This window comes from Scardinius erythrophthalmus (assembly GCF_964197995.2).
Source record: "Scardinius erythrophthalmus genome assembly, chromosome: 15".
Taxonomy (NCBI): domain Eukaryota; kingdom Metazoa; phylum Chordata; class Actinopteri; order Cypriniformes; family Leuciscidae; genus Scardinius; species Scardinius erythrophthalmus.
Genome location: NC_138235.1, coordinates 34236126 through 34255521, shown reverse-complemented (window position 1 = coordinate 34255521; position 19396 = coordinate 34236126). Strand labels below are relative to the sequence as shown.

At 36.4% G+C, this 19396-nt stretch overlaps 1 protein-coding gene across 2 annotated transcripts in view; it reads right to left on the bottom strand.

Annotated features, from left to right (window-relative positions):
* The window catches only part of kcng1 (potassium voltage-gated channel, subfamily G, member 1), a 97892-nt gene that overhangs the window by 11092 nt on the left and 67404 nt on the right, over window positions 1-19396 (bottom strand). The window contains exon 1 of one of the 2 annotated variants that reach the window (XM_081386153.1): window positions 14019-14162. The exons of the other annotated variant lie outside the window; for it this stretch is intronic. The gene's annotated coding sequence lies outside the window, so the exon portion shown is untranslated. Of the gene's footprint in view, window positions 1-14018; window positions 14163-19396 lie in introns of those variants that run through there. 2 annotated transcript variants of the gene reach the window in all.

The following is a 19396-nucleotide window of genomic DNA, read 5'->3' as shown; positions in this document are numbered from 1 at the left end:
AATTCATGTGAGATGTATATCTACTTTTTAACTTTCAAACAAGGCTTTAAGCTAACAAAAAACTTTGCCTTTGTAGTAAAAAGGCAGTTTTATGTGAATTTCTGTAAATTTCTGTTCATTTGAATTGTACTTGTTTTCCAGTACAAACATCTCAACATTCTTAAATCAATATGCAATTACTGTACTTGAGATGCAATATAACAAGTAAAAATGCATCAAAATAAAAACAAGAACAAATGTTTGCCAATGTTTTTTTTTGTTTTTTTTTTTACATTGTTTATTTTTCTCACCCCATTGGTAGATACATCTTGTTTTAAGCATAAGTCACTTAAAAGGATAGTTCACCCCAAAAAATACATTTAGTTATTACTTACCCTCATGTTGTTCCAAACCTGTGAGTCACTATGGAAGTCAATGCGTGCCGTCAACTATCTGGTTATCAACATCCTTCAAAATATCTTCTTTTGTGTTCAACAGAAGAAACTCATAGGTTTGGAACAACTTGAGGGTGAGTAAATGATAGAATTTTCATTTTTTGGATGAACTATCACTTTAATTTTGATCAATTCTTTAGAAAGCAAGTCTGTATCTTTAGTAATTTTACTGCTCAAGTAACTGTACCTTGATTTAAGAGTATTTAGATATTTGTACTGGAAAGCCAGATAAAACGACTCATTTTTGCAGTGAAATTTCAATTCCGCCTACTGTTGCTACCTCAATTCAAATTTATTTCAAATTCATCTGAAATCAGGTTTCGTTCAAAGTTTTTTTTATAGAATGACAGCTTTGAAAAAACAATTACTACAATGGAATATACATATTTTTTTTTCTTTTTGGAATACACATATGAACATACCCCACCCTCACACCCAATTACAAACAGACCCACATTAAGAATTATAATACATAAAGGTGAAAGGGTTAAAAATGGAAGAAACTAAAAAATAAAAAAGGGAATAAAATAAAATAAAAGAGGGGAAAGGGGTAGCTACTCTGATATTGTTGTAGGTGGTTTCTCAAAGAATGTCAAGAAGGGGTGCCATATTTTGTCAAATTTATTCTCAGATCCCTGGGTGGTGTAACGTATTTTCTCTAAAGTCATACAGAACATAATGTCCCTAATCCAATGTGAGTGGGAAGGAGGAGCAGGATCAGGAGGTAGAGGCCAATACTTTCAGCTTCACTTTAGGCAAGCCCAAATTCGGAGCAATGCCAAAAATGCCAGTAAAAGGGTTTGGTTCAATTTGATGGTGAAGAACTTCAGAAATCGTTTGAAAGACTGATGTCCAGAATTCGTTCAAGGTGGGACACGTCCAGTACATGTGAAAGAGTGACGCAGGTGCGATCTGAAATCAGATTTGAAAGGTTTTCTCAATTCAATTCTGAATGGCACACAACCTTGTCATAACACCATATCAGTAGTCCATATGACTTTTGCGTTGCATTCAAATTATTCAGAAGCCATATACAGTAGTTTTGTTGGTCATGAGACATGTAAATATCAATGCATCAAATCTAGTGCAATGCTTCTTGATGTGCTACATTTGTGATTTTTGGTGACTGAAATTTCAGTCTATTTCTCATTTAAACTGTTGTATGACTTCAGAAGACTTGGATTATAGTATGTGATTGTGTGTTCTGGTCTCAGTATTTCATTGTTCACAGTGCATTTACCCAATACGTTCTTCAAGATTTTTCTTCTACGAAAGAAAGAAAATCATCGGGTTTAGAACAACAAGAGGATGAGTAAATGATGACACAGTTTTCTTTTTGGTGAACCATCCCTTCTAAGGAACTACAGCACGGAAGGACAGAATGAAAGAGTGTGCGAGAAAAGAGAGACCCTTTGAACCGCAGTGTTGGTAACAGTGAGTTTTCAAGCGTATATTCCTCTCTGACGCAGCGAGATCACAGCTTTGCTCCAGGGCTCTTTCTCCAGATTGCCTCTGAGTCACAAGACAGTGATTCTGCCAGTAACATGCTGAGCACACTTTCTAAAGCTAACACTGCTAACCTTCATCATGTAGAAAACTGAACTCTGAAGATCTCAACCCTCTGCTTTCAAAGAACAGTGTTCCCCAAAATGAACATTCTGTCATCATGTCCTTCGAAATTATTTATCTTTCATCTGTGGAACACAAAAGGAGATATTTAGAGCAGAAGGTGAGATTCTCTTGACACCGCAACACAATATTATTAAAGTGCTATTTGAATAATTGTTATTCCCCAAGAGGACTGAGCTACTTGAGGAGAATAAGAGGTCTGGTAATGTGATATTTAGTATGCGGAGCACAGGAAGATTACAGGCGTCGCTTTTTTACATAGCAAGATCTGGTGACTGTCGAAAGGCAAGAACAATCATCCTGTGACAGCCAGACAAAATTACTCAATTGGAAAATTGCTTGTGTGTTTAATACACTCAGCAGTCTAGCTCAATTTAATGGCAACCGTCTCCACGCTGCTTCTGATATATCAAAAACCCATCTAAATATTTAAATCAAAATCTTGATCAGCCAGAAAGAAAGTCTTACTGCCGCCATTTACCTTCAAATAAAACATTTTTGGAGTATTTTTAAGTATTTGTGCATATGTGTGAGTGCACACAAGCTTAATGTCAGAACAATAACTAGAATATCAGTGCTGGATCTCGTCAAAGTGATGGATAACATGGGGAATATCTCCTGGCTGATTTGTGTGAGGCTTATTGAATTATCTATGGCTGATACTTATTTGCATGTCAAACACAGAAGCCAAAGCTTTTCTTCTGGTGCAACTTTGCACACAATAAAACATCCTCTCCGTTCTGTTAAACACGTCAAAACATCATCCACATAACCGAACATTAGGGCTGGCCAATATATTAAATGTTCATGATGATATAGAGTATTGTGGTGATTTATGGTGATATAAAAATCGACTAGCTGTTTTAAGTGTTGGGAAATTCGATTCATTGCCGATTCAAATACATTTCAATAAATCGATTCAGAACTTTTTGATCAAATAAATCCAGCCTTGGTGAGAATAAGAGACTTCTTTCAAAAAAATTGTACTGACCCCAAATTTTAAACGGTGGTGTGTGTGGGTAATTATTGCTGTTTGTTACTATGCATTATTTTATTGGTGCATTTAAATGAAAATTATCAAATATCAGGTTTATTATAAAATTAAAGCCATAAAAAAAATGGTTGTTGCTTGGAATGAAATAAATGTTAACTGAAATAAAACTTAAACTTGTATTTCATCGAGTTGCCAAGGCAGTTTAGTACTTGATGTCCTAAAACAACTAAAACTGTAATAAAAATATATATATACTATATAGACAATTTAAAATAAACTTGTAAATACACAGCAAAATGGAAAATATATATATATAAAAAACTAATTCAAAATATTAATAAAAAATTAGTAGTATCTCATTGATAGTAAAATAACACTGTCAAATACCTTGCTTCCTTGTGCTAATATAGCCAAAAACAATGCCTTCATTATTTAAAAAAAAAAAGTTGTATTGTGTTTTAGTTTTTACATTAAATATTTTTAATCTACTTGGGGAAAAAAAAACACGAATATAGAGATTTATATCAAATTCATCACCTGCCAGAAAAAAGTTACCAGCTGTTCACCCAAACTACTGAACAGCTGGTAAAGTATTCTGATATAATTTTTTGTGCATAATTTCCATTATGTTCATCATGTCGCTATACTACCTATTTTTGTACATACACTTTATATCCACAGTGCTCGCCTGTTATGATTAAGAAGGAAGATTCATTTTTCGGGTGATGATAGAACCGTCCTCCACGGTTGCCTGGTGAGACACTTGGCAAACGTCGCCCCACCCCCTCCCACGCATCTCATGCTCTCTTCTGGTGCGCCCACCCATCGTTTATGGGGTCCAGACTGCATCCTGGAGCTCTAGGTCTTTATGACACCATCCCAGCTAACAAAAATATGTTTTGCTAACGTTCCAATTAAATTATGAAAATGTTTTGTTCTCAGAACAATTTTTAATGTTTTTAAAATGATCAATTAAGGAATTGTTTTCTTTAATTTTGCACCAAGTATGGGAACATTAAAATGGAATTTAGATGGGAAAATGGGATTTTCACTATAACTGGCTCAGATCATCATCAGATCATGCTGGTTAAAAGTTATTAAAAGCTTTTTGATAAACCCAATTTCAAATAACGTGCAAACAAATGTAAAAAAGAGCACGTCAAATTGGATGTAAGGCTATTTTTCTGCAACGCTTTCGAATATTGACACAAATCTTGGTACATGTCATCACAAGCATGACCTGAGGCTACATGCAGTGCTTTGGCGCAATGCCACCTACTGGTCATATGAAAATTGATTATGTTTGCTAATAATTTGTTACATTTATATAGCGCTTTTCTGGGTCCTCAAAGCGCTTCACATATGGAAGGGCTCAACCACCACCAATGTGCAGCATCCATCTGGATGATGCTACGGCAGCCATTTTGCACCAGATCGCCCACCACACACCAGCTTATTGGTGGAGAGGAGACAGTGATGAAGCCAATCAGTATATGGGGATGATTAGGAGGCCATGATGGACAGGGGCCAATGGGCAAATTTTGGCCAGGATGCCGGGGGTACACCCTGTTGTATTACAAATTTATTAAATGTTTAATTTAGGTTTCAACATTAAAAGTTAAGACGTTGATTTTAGTAGGGTCAGTTTCTAGCTAGAGACTCCGGCCAGTCCTGTTTTCTCTATTGTGTTTTAAATGAGTCAGATCACTGAGATTCTCACCTTTCGGAGCCCAAGTGGCTTTCAGAGCCCCTGGCCCAGACGTTGAATCGTTAGGCTGATTGGATTAGCTAGGGGAGACTTTCACCTTTTGTCTGTAATGGCTCTGGGATGGCTCTTGGAACCGGAGTTCCTGGCCAGTATCATCATTTGAATAGTTACGCTGATTCAATTGGACTGGTAGCGCTGTCAGAGTAGGGTGTGTTCCTACTTCATTTGCATGCTTTGTTCAGAGTCTCCGCCTCTATGTAATCCCTCACCCTTGGAATGTATATAACTACAATGCATACTGTATTAGATTTAGACTGTTGGAAGAATTGCAGCAACCGCAAAGCGAAGTTCTCAATAAAGAATAACTTCTGCTTGAACGATATCCCAACATCTCCTGGTCTTGCTTCGATGAAGGAAAAGAAATTTCCAACAACCCCTACTCTTTTTCGAAGGACAACCTGGGATTTTTTATGACCACAGAGAGTCAGGACCTCGGTTTAACGTCTCATCTGAAGGACGCTGCTCTTTGACAGTACAGTGTCTCATTCACTTTACTGGGGCGTTAGGACCCACACAGACCACAGGGTGAGCGCCCCCTACTGGCCTCACTAACACCTCCACCAGCAGCAACCTAGTTTTCCCAGGAGGTCTCCCATCCAGGTACTGACCAGGCTCAACCCTGCTTAGCTTCAGTGGGCAACCAGTCTTGGGCTACAGGGTGATATGGCTTCTGACTAATAACTTCTGAAAGCTTTGCCCAAAAATCATACAACTTTCAGTTCAGTGCAGCATACCGAGTCGAATGATACCAATAATCCCACATTAGCCATTCTGGGGCATTTTTTGATTAATTTTTGCCTATTTTAATGAAACGGTTCTGTATAGGTTCCTTGAGTCATACCGAGAACAATGATACTAATTGTGCTATATTTGGTCGAACTTGCTGTCCGCCATTACATTTTTTTTTTTTTGAAAACCTGCTTTTTCAAACTCCTCCTAGACCGTAAACCAAAACTGTTCTCGAATAACGAACGCATGAACAAATTTGATGGCTTGGTGCTAAGCTGATTCTGAGGCTGTAACTCTGCAACACTTTGCCATATAGAGGGTATGCGTGTGACGTCACCGTCGGCCGGAGTGACTGCGGTCACGCCCACTGAGTGGCAAAAACACTGAGCGGCAGCATTGGTTTTCAGCGTGAATGCTGCGAAAAACACATCTAAAACGGGAAAGAGTTTAGAGATTGACTATAAATAGATTTGACAAGAAATCTGAGGTGTATTTTTACACACTGCCGAAAGCTAAAGAACAGAGAAGCAAATGGACTGCTGCAATTCACAGAGACTCCAGGCAGTGAAACGTGGATTTGCAGTTATCATTTTGTGTCAATATGCTGAAATGGGTAAAATCATACCCTATTTATTGTATTGTTCAAATATTGTATTGACAACTCATCAATTAAATAGCCTATGTACCATTGTATATTCTGCCTAATTGAATCACCCGGATATTCTGCCACTGATCACCCGGATTTAGACCTACTTACTGTATATTATATAAAGCGTTAACGGGCAAATTTGCTTTATGCATTTCCCCGGCATCGAAATCAGGGACATATAAATGTCAGGAAACACGATTCCTGGCTGCATGTCAATATCCATGAACCACTGGATCTTTGGTAAGTTGTAAGGAACACTAAATCGAGTCCAACCTTTACTGATAATTGTTTGTTCTACTCACGTTTTCGCAGTTTCCCCAATTAAATCCAGTCATGAAGCAGCTCTTCTGCCACTCAGTCCGGCTGAGGGCTTTTCCCGGAGGGATGTCAATGCATACCCTCTATTGACACTAAACTTTGTACGTACATGTCATTGTCTGCTCCCACTGACCACACAACATCAATTTGGTAACAGCGCCCGAATTGGTCAAAAGTGATAGGCAATTTAATCATATTACAAGTGATTGTATATGTGATTTTTCAGCCATTTTGACTAAAATAATATAAAATGCCTTCAATTACTCATTGTTGCATTAAATAGAGCTTAAGTACTAATCTCAAAGATCATAGCTCATTATTTTTGTTCATTAAATGACTCACACCAAGTCAGACAACAGATTTTTGAGTTATTCTTACACGTACGCCATCTGGAAAAAACATAATTCTCAGCATGAACGATCTTCCTTTACCAAAGACACACAGTATGAAGGAGAGAAACCACATTCATTGTCTCTCCACAATCCTGAACACTGCATAACGCTGTTCTCTCCTCATCTGTAACTCTGACACTTGTAGCTCGCAGCAGAGAATATTCCCCGCAACAGATCGGCAGGGACGCATAAGTGCATCTCTTGAACCGTCTTTGTGCACAGACTCTATGTATACACAACACATGTTCGACATCGGGATGCTCAGGTCCAACAGCGCCCGCAGCCATGCTCATATCGTAAGACATCTGCTTACATCAACTCGATCGGGAATCGGAGAGAGAAAGAGAGAGAGAGATTTTTTTTTAGATATTAGTGGGTGGATTTAATAAATCGCTGAATATATTGAAACAAGAAACATCTTCGGGCTATAATTGCTTTCCCTTCCTCTCATGTGTCCACCATACATAAAACAGTCTCTCGGCTTCGCAGTGGTTCAGCAAACCTCTCCATCTTCTCACTGTACTTAACCTTTGCCACAGCACTGCTTCTATTCCTGGCAGGTTTTCAGCACATCACCGGCAGAGATGCATTGCATTGCAGTCTATGTTTTCATTTAAATTCCAGCAGCTGGGTCATCCTGATCTCTATTTGTGCACTAATGGCTCCGGTTATTAATGCATTGTTGCAGGCAAAAATGTATCGAGGAGGTCACGATGCAAACCTCCTCGATACGGATGATCATCACACTACTGGGTACATCGCAACAAACCTGTCAGGAACATGTTCAGGTCGTATGTCACTTCAAAATCAAAAGAACATGTCATTTCATTTTTGCTTTTTAGGATCTGATTTCTCACATTGTGAAAAGTAACAATAAATCATGCAATGCCAAGTTGCATTAATTAAAGTATAATCATATAATAAAATATCTTAATTTCTCAATTCTCATTCTCATTACTGCAATGCATAAAAAACACAATACATTATTTTAAATAGTAAAATATTTATATGTGATGGCAGTTGTGTTGCACTAAATATGTTTTTTACAAATTAAAAAAAAAAAAAAAAACATTTTTACAGTTTTACAATATTAATGATAATGTTATGAGAACCATCACTGAAAATAATGGAAATTACAAAAATATATGAAGAGTTCAGATGCAAAAGCCTCTAAATGCCATCTGAAATTTTCTTGTTGAATGATCATTTTATCATTTTTAGAGGCTTTTGCATCTGAACTCTTCATATATATTTACAAAAATGTCCAGATGCATCACAGTGAAAATAATTAGTGGAGAAATGTGCTTAATTGTCATAAAAAATAATGCATAAATAAATAATAAACAATATATATAAAATCTTATGAAAAATTATACTTGATTTACTATGTAAAATAATATACATAACTTTTTTGTAAATAATTTGTTTTATTAATCTAAATTATATTCAGTGCAACAAATACAGCCATCATATATAAATACTTTACATTTAAAATGATATATAAGATGCTAATGTGAAATGTAACCCAGACATGTTTTTTAAGAATTTCACCTTATTAGGAATTAAATTAATACTGTATTTGTGTTTCAAATACAATTCCATTTTTACAAAATATAGGCCTATATCTATTTTCAGCACATATTTGAAAGCAATGATCTGAAATATTGATGCAAAATGAACATCCTTGAAATTCTTGCATTCCTAACAAATGACTAACTTGTCGTCTGGTCACCTCTTTCTCTTGCTCTTTTCTATATTCTAATTGTTTTGTGGATCGTAGGACTGCACAGACATCAACATAAATTACATAAATGATTACATAAGGAATTGTCCAGAAGTTTTGTGCATTACCACACAGTTCATTATCCATCTCCTGTGTGACACCAACAGGCCAAACTCAGTGAGTAATCTCCATTATGTCTAAGCTCTTCCAGGACCGGAAACCACAGCGGCCCGTAACGGGTGTCAGTCTGAACAGTGTCACGGCTTCAGCGGATTTCTATTAGATGGACAGCACATATTAAAGAGGAATGAGAGACAGAAGGCCAGCGTAGAACAGAAAATGTGTTTGAAGGAGAACGAGAAACAAGAACAGCAACATCCAGTGTTATTGGATGGTGTCGACACAGCGGAAAGCACTTCATCTGATGAGATAGATTGAAATGTGCGGACTCTTCAAACTTCAAACGAGAGGCTTTGAGACGGGAGCCGAGGGTGATGAATTCGAGGCCGCCTGGTGTCACTTATTCTTTTAGATATTGTCAATGATAAACTCCTGTCCTGCAGAGTGGCCTTCAAAACAAATTTACTTCACCATCATTCACAGGCTGTCGGCTGGGAATAAAGCAACTTGGAGAGGATGAGAATGACAAAGCACTGCAGGACATTACAAACTCTCAGCTGCACTTTATTATGAGAATAATCCCAAAGTAATTCTGTCATTATTTACCCATTTTGTTCCAAACCTATATATGAGTTTTTTATGTGAAAAAAAGCTCTTTTCCACACAACAACAGTTACCATTAAAAAAGTAAAATAAAATAAACGGCAACACTTTACAATAAGGTCTCATTTGTTAACACTAATAAATAAATTAACTAACATGAACTAACAAAATGTATTAGTTAATGTTGAGATTAATATTAATAAATGCATAAGTATTATTCATCGCTAGTTCATGCTAACATTGTTTTTTAATCTGACTGCAAAAGAGATTTAATAGCTTTGATGAACAGCAAGATTCCCAGAAAATAACTTATTTTTCAGTTTTGTTGCACAAGATCATATTCATGATATAGTGCATAACTTGCAATGACTAGTTTTATGTGTTTTTTTTTGTTTGTTTTTTTAACTATAACTATAAACTGTCATATAAACTGTCATATAATTATAAATAAATAACATAATTTACATTTAATCATTTAGCACACATTTTTATCCGAACATCACATGCAGTTTATCAGAGTACAGTTGGAACAACATGAGTAGCCTAAGTAATAACAGAATTAAACTATTTTTATTTTACTTAATCCCAGAATGGAACAAATTAACCTCCAGTTTTAACCAATCATCTAGTCACAAGGCATTTATGCCTCAAGTGATTGGCTAAAAAAAGGATGTGGATCTGAATTCAGATTCCAAAACTCCTACTAGTCTTGCGGCCAATGAATTAACAACAAAATCACTAAGAAACACTCTGCAGACACCAAAAGCAGGGCAGCTAATGTCTGAGAATATAAACTGCTTCTCACTTCAATAATAATGTAGTTAGAAAATCTGCAGACTCGCCATCATCACTACCTGTGTGTTACGGTTCACGAGAGGACCCCTAATCATAAGCGCTGCAAACAGGGAATGACCATTATAATTGCAATATCCTGACCACAGTTCACAATTACGCTGCACATAAAGGTATGAAAAGACATTAACCCTGCTCATTAAAACCAGCCCTTTTTCAATACACACGAAGCTGATGAAGCCCTTTGTCATTGTAAATCACTAAAGCTCTCGGGGACGTGTTCTTTGAACCTGAAATTGCAGTGAAAGGACATAAAACTGGCCCCTGAGCAGATCCCAGCAAACCCAACTATGGGTTTAAAGTCACAATTACCCAGATTTTCTCTTTTAATACACTTTCCTGGTCTTAAAGGGATAGTTCACCCAAAAATCACCCTCACCCTCAAGTTGTTTCAAACCTATATGAATTTATTTCAAAATGACTTCTGTAGTATTTTTGTAGTAAGTCAATGGGGCCCTGGGCCTATTTGGTTACTCATATACTTGACAATATCGTCTTTTGTGTTCAGCAGAAGAAAGAGACTCATATGCTTTCATTCAGAAATGTCATAAAGCTGAATTTTCAGCATCATTACTCCAGTCTTCAGTGTCACATGGTCCCTCAGAAATCATTCTAAAATGATGATTTGCTGCTCAAACAATATGTATGATTATTATCAGTGTTGAAACAGTTGTGCTGCTTCATATTTTTGGGGAGAATTCTTCAAGAATGGCAAGAACAAAAGAACAGCATTTATTTGAAATAGTAATCTTTTGTAACATTATAAATGTCTTGCTGTCACTTTTGATTCACTGAATGCATCCTTGCTAAATAAAAGCATTACCTTGACAATGCGAATGTTAAAATACATTGAACACTTAAGCAAGTTAAATTGTATTTTTGGTAAAATAATAAACTCCAATTAGTTCTATTACCATTATTTAATCTGAGACAGCACTAATATTAATGTCTTTCTACGCTCTCAGTAATTACATGGCATTTGAAAAATGATTTTCCAAATAACACGGCAAGATCTAGTTCCTTAAAACAGTATAACATGCTAAAGCAACACTAAGGTCATGGGTCTGATTCTCATGAACGCTAAATAGTCGCTAGAAAAGAACCTGTTAAATGCATAAATGTAAATGCAGTTAGGGTGAGGAAAAGCTGCTGTTCCTTCCCTGTAGTCGAATCAATCTGAACTCCAGCAGGTTTATGCAAAACCTTTGTTTGTAGAGATCTAATCACTTCTCAATAAACTCACAGTGCGAGTCCATTTCACATGCGAATAACTGGAGAGAAAGTTGTCAGAGACACACAGTGAATCACTGTCTTAGTTAAACAGATAGACTCGTTTTTATGACTTGAAATTCATAATATGCAAATGAAACATCAAGCTACCAATCCGCGTTACCAATACACCACGGCGATGATTCAACGAGAGGACACGTTCCCACCTTGGGAAAATGATGACCACTCATTCCCACTCATGGCCCTAGATGCCACTCAACCACCAAGAAACTCTTTCACATTCAGATAAGTGTACTTCATTATGACTAAGTGTCACCAACTCTACCCAAACCACCCACAGTGAGATTTATAACCCTGGATGTGTTGATATGTGCTAACAGAACTACAGTGAAGTCCAAAAGTCTGAGACATGCTGCTGATTTTTCAGATTGAATGCAAATTTTTTTAATTGCAGATTATTTTCTCAGCATAAAAATGTAAGTACAAAACATCCCTGGAGCTACACCTTCACCTAATGATCATGTTCTCCAGCACGATTTGAGATCTTGAGCTTCAGTGAAATCAAGAATCTGACCTTTCGCGAAAAAGCACTTACATTATCGCCATAGTCTTTAATTTGACTCTTTTGACATTATAACTTTTTCTTGTTTAATTTTTTTTTTATGTGGTTTCAGACTCTTGGACTTAACTGTACATGTATTCACCTCATTCTATTTCATAGGAACAATTAAAATGATCAAAAGCCCAAATAGATGCCCTGATGTTGATTGAATGCACTGTAAATGCCAGAAAAGAATAGAAATATGCACTAGCTTTACACACAACCTAATCTAATTTAAATATTTAACAGCAAGTGGTGCAATTCAAAAAGTCAAACGCAGGGCTTGAACATCATGAGATGCATTTGTGAATTCTGGATAAATGGCGCTGTTAAATTAAACCAATTTGACTCATCCTGGCTGCTGTCATTTGGTAATGGCATTGTATTTGTCTTCCATCAGAGGGATTGACTGTCACACTGTGTGCTCATCAAACACAGGACAAGCGTGCATCTATAATGTGCAACGAAATGGACTTTGGGATTGAAATTGAATCCCGCTCATGAAGATTTGTCAGTTCTCGGGACAAAACAAGCATAAGAATGAACATGAGTCACAGTAATTAGATACAAACTGTTGCAATTGCTATGACATAAAATAAAACATAAGATGAAAAAAACGACGCTATTGCCATAGTACAGAGATTTCATATCAAATACGTGTATCTCATATTAAACATAAAAAGGTGCACAGCAAGCACCATAGTACTGTTTATCTACACACTAAACTACAAAATATATGAAAGAATTGTGAAAATGAATATGCAGTGAGGTGAATACATTTTAGAAGTTCAATATATTGAATATTTAGGACTAAGGGCTGTCAATTTAATTGAATGCAAATGATTTTACTATTAAATAAATGATATAAAAAAATAAATGCAGTGGTAGTGGTTTGTCTGACCATCAAAACAATTCAAGCTAATTTGTACCATCATGTTTTACGAATGTTCGATGGGAACACACTGCACCAAACAATGCAGAGGAAGATATTTTTAAGAACAAGAACAACCTTGGACCCCATTAACTTTCATTTTATGGACAGAAAAAAACACACACATTTAAAGAGATTTGAGCACATGGAAAGAACATGTTGTGTGTGAACAGACTCTAAATCCACCTCAAGTACAAACACAACTGAATTAATTTGTGTTGCCTGCATGCCCGCAGAATGATAAAAATAAACAATATATTGATTTCTACAGCCACTTTTATCCATTCAATGCTTTGCCACAATAACATTTCGCCATTGTTTACTCATCCTCATGCTGTTCCAAACTGACTTTCTTTCTTCTGCAAAACACAACAGAAGATATTCTGAAGAACGCAGGGAACCGAACGACATTGGACCCCATTGACTTTCATTGTAAAGACAAAAACACATTGAGTTCAAAATATCTTCTTTGCATTCCACTAAAGAAAGAAAGTCATACAATTTTGGGAATCAAACTGTCCCTTTAAATTTTTATCATTTAAGGGCTTTCCTGAGCAAATATTTTCTAATAATTGTGAGTACTTTGATTACTAAATCTGCATATCATACAAATACATTTTTCTTTTAAATAAGCCCTATAATATTGTACAATATATAAGAAAATATCATGAACAGAAATATGCAGCAGAAAAAAAAAGCACTATGGTGGATGATGGTTATGCACTGAAATTTCCACCGATATTATTTTATCTTCTCTCGTTCGTGCTCAGTCCACAAGCTGCAATCTTACTAGCCCTGATCTGATTTGGGCAGCCCGTACTAGCGCAGTACTTCACTGACTCACAGGACACACGTCCACTGCGTGTTTCTGTTTACACAACATCCCTTTCAAGCTAATCTTTGATAGGTTAAAAACCTGCATTCAGAGCATCTTTTCGTCTGCATTCTCTGATTAAACTTCCAGCACAACAACAACAAAAAAAAAAACTGCAAAAAGCAGAAAAAGAAAACAGCATGCACACCAACATTAGTTGGAAATACTTACCGTAGTTCATCTGTAGTTGAGAGTGTTCATGCTGTCTAGGAATGAAAGATTCTTTCTCTTTTACTATAAAAGGAGAAGGAAAAATGCAGTCTGCGTTCCAACTCTATCTGATCCCTCAACAGGCTCTGGAGCTTCTGGAGTGCTGGCGGCACATTTGATGATATGAGCAACAGGCTTCAGCTCCCTCCCTCTTTACACACACATCAACAGCTCTGACATCAGAGGTGGGATGTGCCATTATTCTAAGAGCTTTTGAGAGATATCCATAGCAACCAACCACCGTAGGAAGGATTCCTTCTTTCCGAGCAGGAATTGCCAAGTGTCTTTGAACTGACGGGCACATATGCATCCCCTTCAGCGAGGGGTTTCATTCGATTTTCAGAGGGTTTCATTGTATCATTATCATTTAGATGGCTCTACATCAGCTCAATATATGCTAGAGAACTGCATACATTTCTGGATATGTGACTTTTTAACGACGCAGGAAGTTTCTGTTGTTAAGAATTTTTTTTTTTTCCAATTGGAATCAAAATTGACTAGGGCTGCCCCCTAATAGTCAAACGTTAGTAGATGAGTAGAGGCTTAGCCGAACAAATTTTTTATAGTCGATGAGTCAAAAAAAAAAAAAAAAACATCATTCAAATATGGCTTATTATTTGAAACATGTAAGTATATTAGCAACTTTACTTTGCCGCTTGCGCTAATGTTCACCTAGATAAACGTGTGCTATTATTAGACGCATTTCTAAGTGTTTGTGCGGAGTGTGTAAGCTAAAATAGTAGCACGCTTACTGCATGACATGGAGGCGCTAGAAAAATCTTTAGTTGGGGGCAGCTCAACTTCTTTAAACTGACCGAATCTTCTTTAAAGAAATATTCCAGGTTTAGCACAAGTTGAGCTCAAATCAACAGCATTTAAGCCATAATGTTGACCACATTTGTAATTTACATTTGTCCCTTTACCTTACTATACTAACCTTTTCTCTGGAAAGTTATAGCCCTATATTTTACTTCGTCGCTATGATTATAAATTAAAAAGCTTTTCAGCTCAAATAGTGCACAAGTTTTAACAGAACTGTTTTATAAGATTTTACACTACATGGCTGTTAAAAGCTTGAATCTGATTGGTTGACGAAAGGTGTGCAATTATTTTTACACCTAAAGTAGTTCCAGGCAGGTTTTGACCGCATTGCATTTTCATATCACTTCTCCAAGTGAGTTCAGTTATTTCAAAGGTCCTTACAGACAACAACAGCAAAAGAACCAAAACCCACAACGACACTGACCAAGCAAATAAATAAATAATTATAACAGCGCTGTTCTTGAAGCAGATAAACATACAGTTTCACTAATTTACACAAGCTTTCTCTCTCTCTCTCTCTCTCTCTCTCTCTCTCTCTCTCTCTCTCTCTCTCTCTCTCTCTCTCTCTCTCTCTCTCTCTCTCTCTCTCTCTCTCTCTCTCTCTCTCTCTCTCTCAACTCCATTGGCCTTCTATCAGTGGCTCAAGCCTCCATTACTAGCTCTAAAATGACTTTTGGAATTAGCAACGGAGGTGTGGGATGAGATGCGTAAGAAATCAGTCCTATACACAAGAGTGTTCTAAGGACAAAAACCTGACAAATGTCTTGAAATACAACATCTGAACAATGTCTTGAGGTGTGGTAACCGTAGTATAAGTGGAATAATTGACTCCAGTCCATGGAGAACTTAGAACTCTGTGAAGAAAAAAAATTACATCATAATCTCTGAAAAAAAAAACTTTTTTTAAAGGGGTGGTATAATGCCCTTTTAACAAGATGTAAAATAAATCTCTGATGTCCCCAGAGTCTGTATGTGAAGTTTTAGCTCAAAATACCCAACATATATTTTTATATAGCATGTTAAAATTGTCACTTTTTGAGGGTGAGCAAAAACGCACTGCTTTTGTGTCTGTCCCTTTAAATACAAATGAGCTGCTGCTCCCGGTACAGAGGGCGGTGCTTCAACAGTTCTTTCTTAGCAGCTTTGATTACCTCACAAAGACATGGACTGAAAATTTTAGCCTTTTAGCCTTTTATGTTCAAACCGGAGTCGGACAATGATGGAGAGACTCAAGAAGAAGTGACAACATGTAGAAGCAACAAGACATTTCTGAATGGTTAGTTGATAAATTTAAGCAGCTTACGTGTAGTTATCTTCTAGTCACTGATTAGCATATTCTGTCTTGATAATCTATAAGTCGTGTTCAGGGGGCGGGGTTTATGTAAATTTTAGGGTTGGTGATGTCACTAACCCTGGAGGAATGTTATGTAGTCTCAACCAGCCGTTTGTTGTAGTCCTTTAAAAATGATTTTTTTAAAAGCAAATATCTCCCTTTGCTTTGAACTTTGTAACTTGAGCGTTGTAACTTTGCAGATGTTGTTTATGCTCAAACAGCAACATTACACACTAACTAAAGTTAGAAAAGTGAAATTATAATCAACCACCCCTTTAATGACTTTCCTTACCAGCCCCCTTATTTTATAACTCCTACCTTCCAAATACCTGTCATAGCGACTAATATTAAAACTAATATTGAAAAATGTGCACTGTGCAATAGTACTCCAAATAAAGTTGAATTGTAATATTTATATCAGTAAGTCTCAAGTGATATGTCAGTCAATATCTTAATGGTATTGTAGTATACTTAGTGTGAAATAAATGTATTTGAAATACATTTTGGAATAGGTTTTTTTTTTCACTAGGGATTGCATGCAGCCAATGCCACTGTGAAAAAAACTGAATAAACAAAAAAAAGCAAAACTATTTTGTTTTACAACCCACAGCTTTAGGAGACTTATTAATATGTTAATATACAAGCAACCCTAATGGTTCCTTTGAACCCATTTCATTTACAAAGAGTACAGTTTCTCACAAACCAGAAACAGAACATCTGACAAATCCTCTTAGAAGACCAAGAAGGGAAAGAGTTTAAAAAACGGTACAATTATTAGAGATGAACAGTGTTCGGTATGCTCGGCACGCATGACGAATAGCCACAGGGCATTATCTCTGAAGCGCTGCCTGTGTTAGCGGCCCTCATTTCCTATTGATCCACCTGTGTTGAACAGTATCTGTGTGCCGGCCGACACCGGACTTTAAAAATCAGCAGCCACCAATTACTCTCAGATCATGGGTATTAAGTCTTTTGGTGACAGTTCAAACAGCGTAAGTGGAGCTAGCTCTTACAGCACATTTTTAATGGATTTCTTTGATTTTTCTTCAGAAACAAAATTAATACAGATAAACTATCTTTTTGCTTGGCTGGTTGCTCTAAGTCTGATCACGTAGAAAATGATCATGAATTGAGGTATTATTCATGTCTGTTGCACAAATGGTGGAGGACAAGTTACACACCAAAGTGTAATCCTTTTGAGGATTTTTGCAAAAAAGTTGCTAAGGCAAGCACTACTGATGAATAATAATAACATCTGAAGAGGGAAAGGAGAAAACAAATTCTTATTTCTTCTCACAGCACCAAAGAGAATTGAATCAATACCGTAAGATGAATTATCCATGTTCTAAATAATCAGAGACTTGTTCGGCTGCCTCGAGCCACCGGTGAGTGAAGGAACAGAAGATTGCTGGGACAGAGGCAATAAAAGAGGTGACAGGTCAAGTCATTGCAAGCTATCATTGAGATGAACACCTCTGGGCTACTAATGCGTCACATGAGCCTTACAATAATGATATCAAGTTTACAGCAACTTCTGCAACTCTGATAAATTTTCATTTTCTCCACATCACATTGCTCCAAACCCAATTTGGGTATGGATTGGGTATGACTCTCTTCTGTCCCATATGGGGAAATAAATATGGAGAATGGTCCGAAAAAGATAAAATATTGAGAGGCAGGTCTGTGGGCAAAAATTCCTTGTTGATGTCAGAGGTCAAAGGAGAATGACCGGACTGGTTCAGCTGATAGAAAGACAACAGTAACTCAAATATCCACTCATTACAACAGAGGTCTCCAGAAGAGCATCTCTGAACACACAACACGTCAAAAGGGGGTCAAACACATACATGCAAAAGTGTATATTAAAATGTCTGTTTTTATATTTTTCAACAATATAAATATATTTAGCTTGAAAAAGCATGTAAGCATATTTTAAAATCTATATTTGCAATAGTTTTGTATAATCACCTCAGTTGTTTCCTACTGGTATTGAGAATTGAATCCACAACCTTTGGGGTCTGACTCTCTCACCATTAGGCCATGGCTGCCCCCTAAATATAGCACATATACGTTTTAATCAATCCCACTGTTTGATATTCTGTGCAGCGAAGGGTTTATTCATCAGGAGGACAATCTTTGAGACAGACTCTCTGAAGTTAATCCATCTAAGGTAGTTGATATGCAGAGATGATGTTGGCTTTGATGCTCTCTTAGGCTGATTTGGGGCTGAACTCTATTTGGCATCATTGCTTTCAGTCTTACGCAAGAAGTTTCAATTCATCATGAGAAGACAATTTTTGGGCATCCTCACAGATCTCAATATTGAACATCATAACTAGACGTGATGCAATAAGATTCCAGCCACAAGCAATTTGTCTGTCCACACCAGATGCGACGAAATGCGACAAAATCAATGAAAAATCACAGCCTTACAGAAGAAGTGTGTGGGCGGAGTCTTTCTGTAAGTGCACTGCACTTGTAATGAAATGGATACATTATCAAATTCATAATTATTGCACCAGTTTAGCATTATTAAAATGCATACTGAGGCCATATTTGCTTACATATGAAAGAAATTTCTTTCTCAGCTATTGCCATAAATAATAGAGGAAACTTTCCATCTTGGTACATTAGTACAGTTTGTACCGTTTAAAAATTAACAACAGGGTGCAAAATATGCAGTCAAATTGCTATTTATTGATCAGGTCTAACAATATAACCAAAAACTAAAGTTTACTAAAGTAAACTTTGAATTGCATTTCTTATGTAAAATTTTTATTATGGCAATGTGGAAAATGATTATAAAATTATAAATGTATGAACATTTCAGATACAAATTTCAATCAAAATCCTCTGAATGGATCAATATCATTTCTTGTAATATATTAAAATGTTCCATCACTGAAGTAATGTTAACTTACTGTTGATTCACTATGATTCGTTAAAACGGCAAGAGTTATTTGTTCATGTGATTACACTGTTGCAGTTTTTGGTAACACTTTATTTGACAGTGTCCTTGTTACATATGTTACATGTAGTTACCATAGTAATAACAGTAAATTATGCATAATTACATGCAACTAACCCTCAACCAAATCCTAATCCTACCCTAACTCTATAGTAAGTACATGTAGTTGCTTAATATTACTCAGTACTTAAATATATAAATACACTGTAACGATGA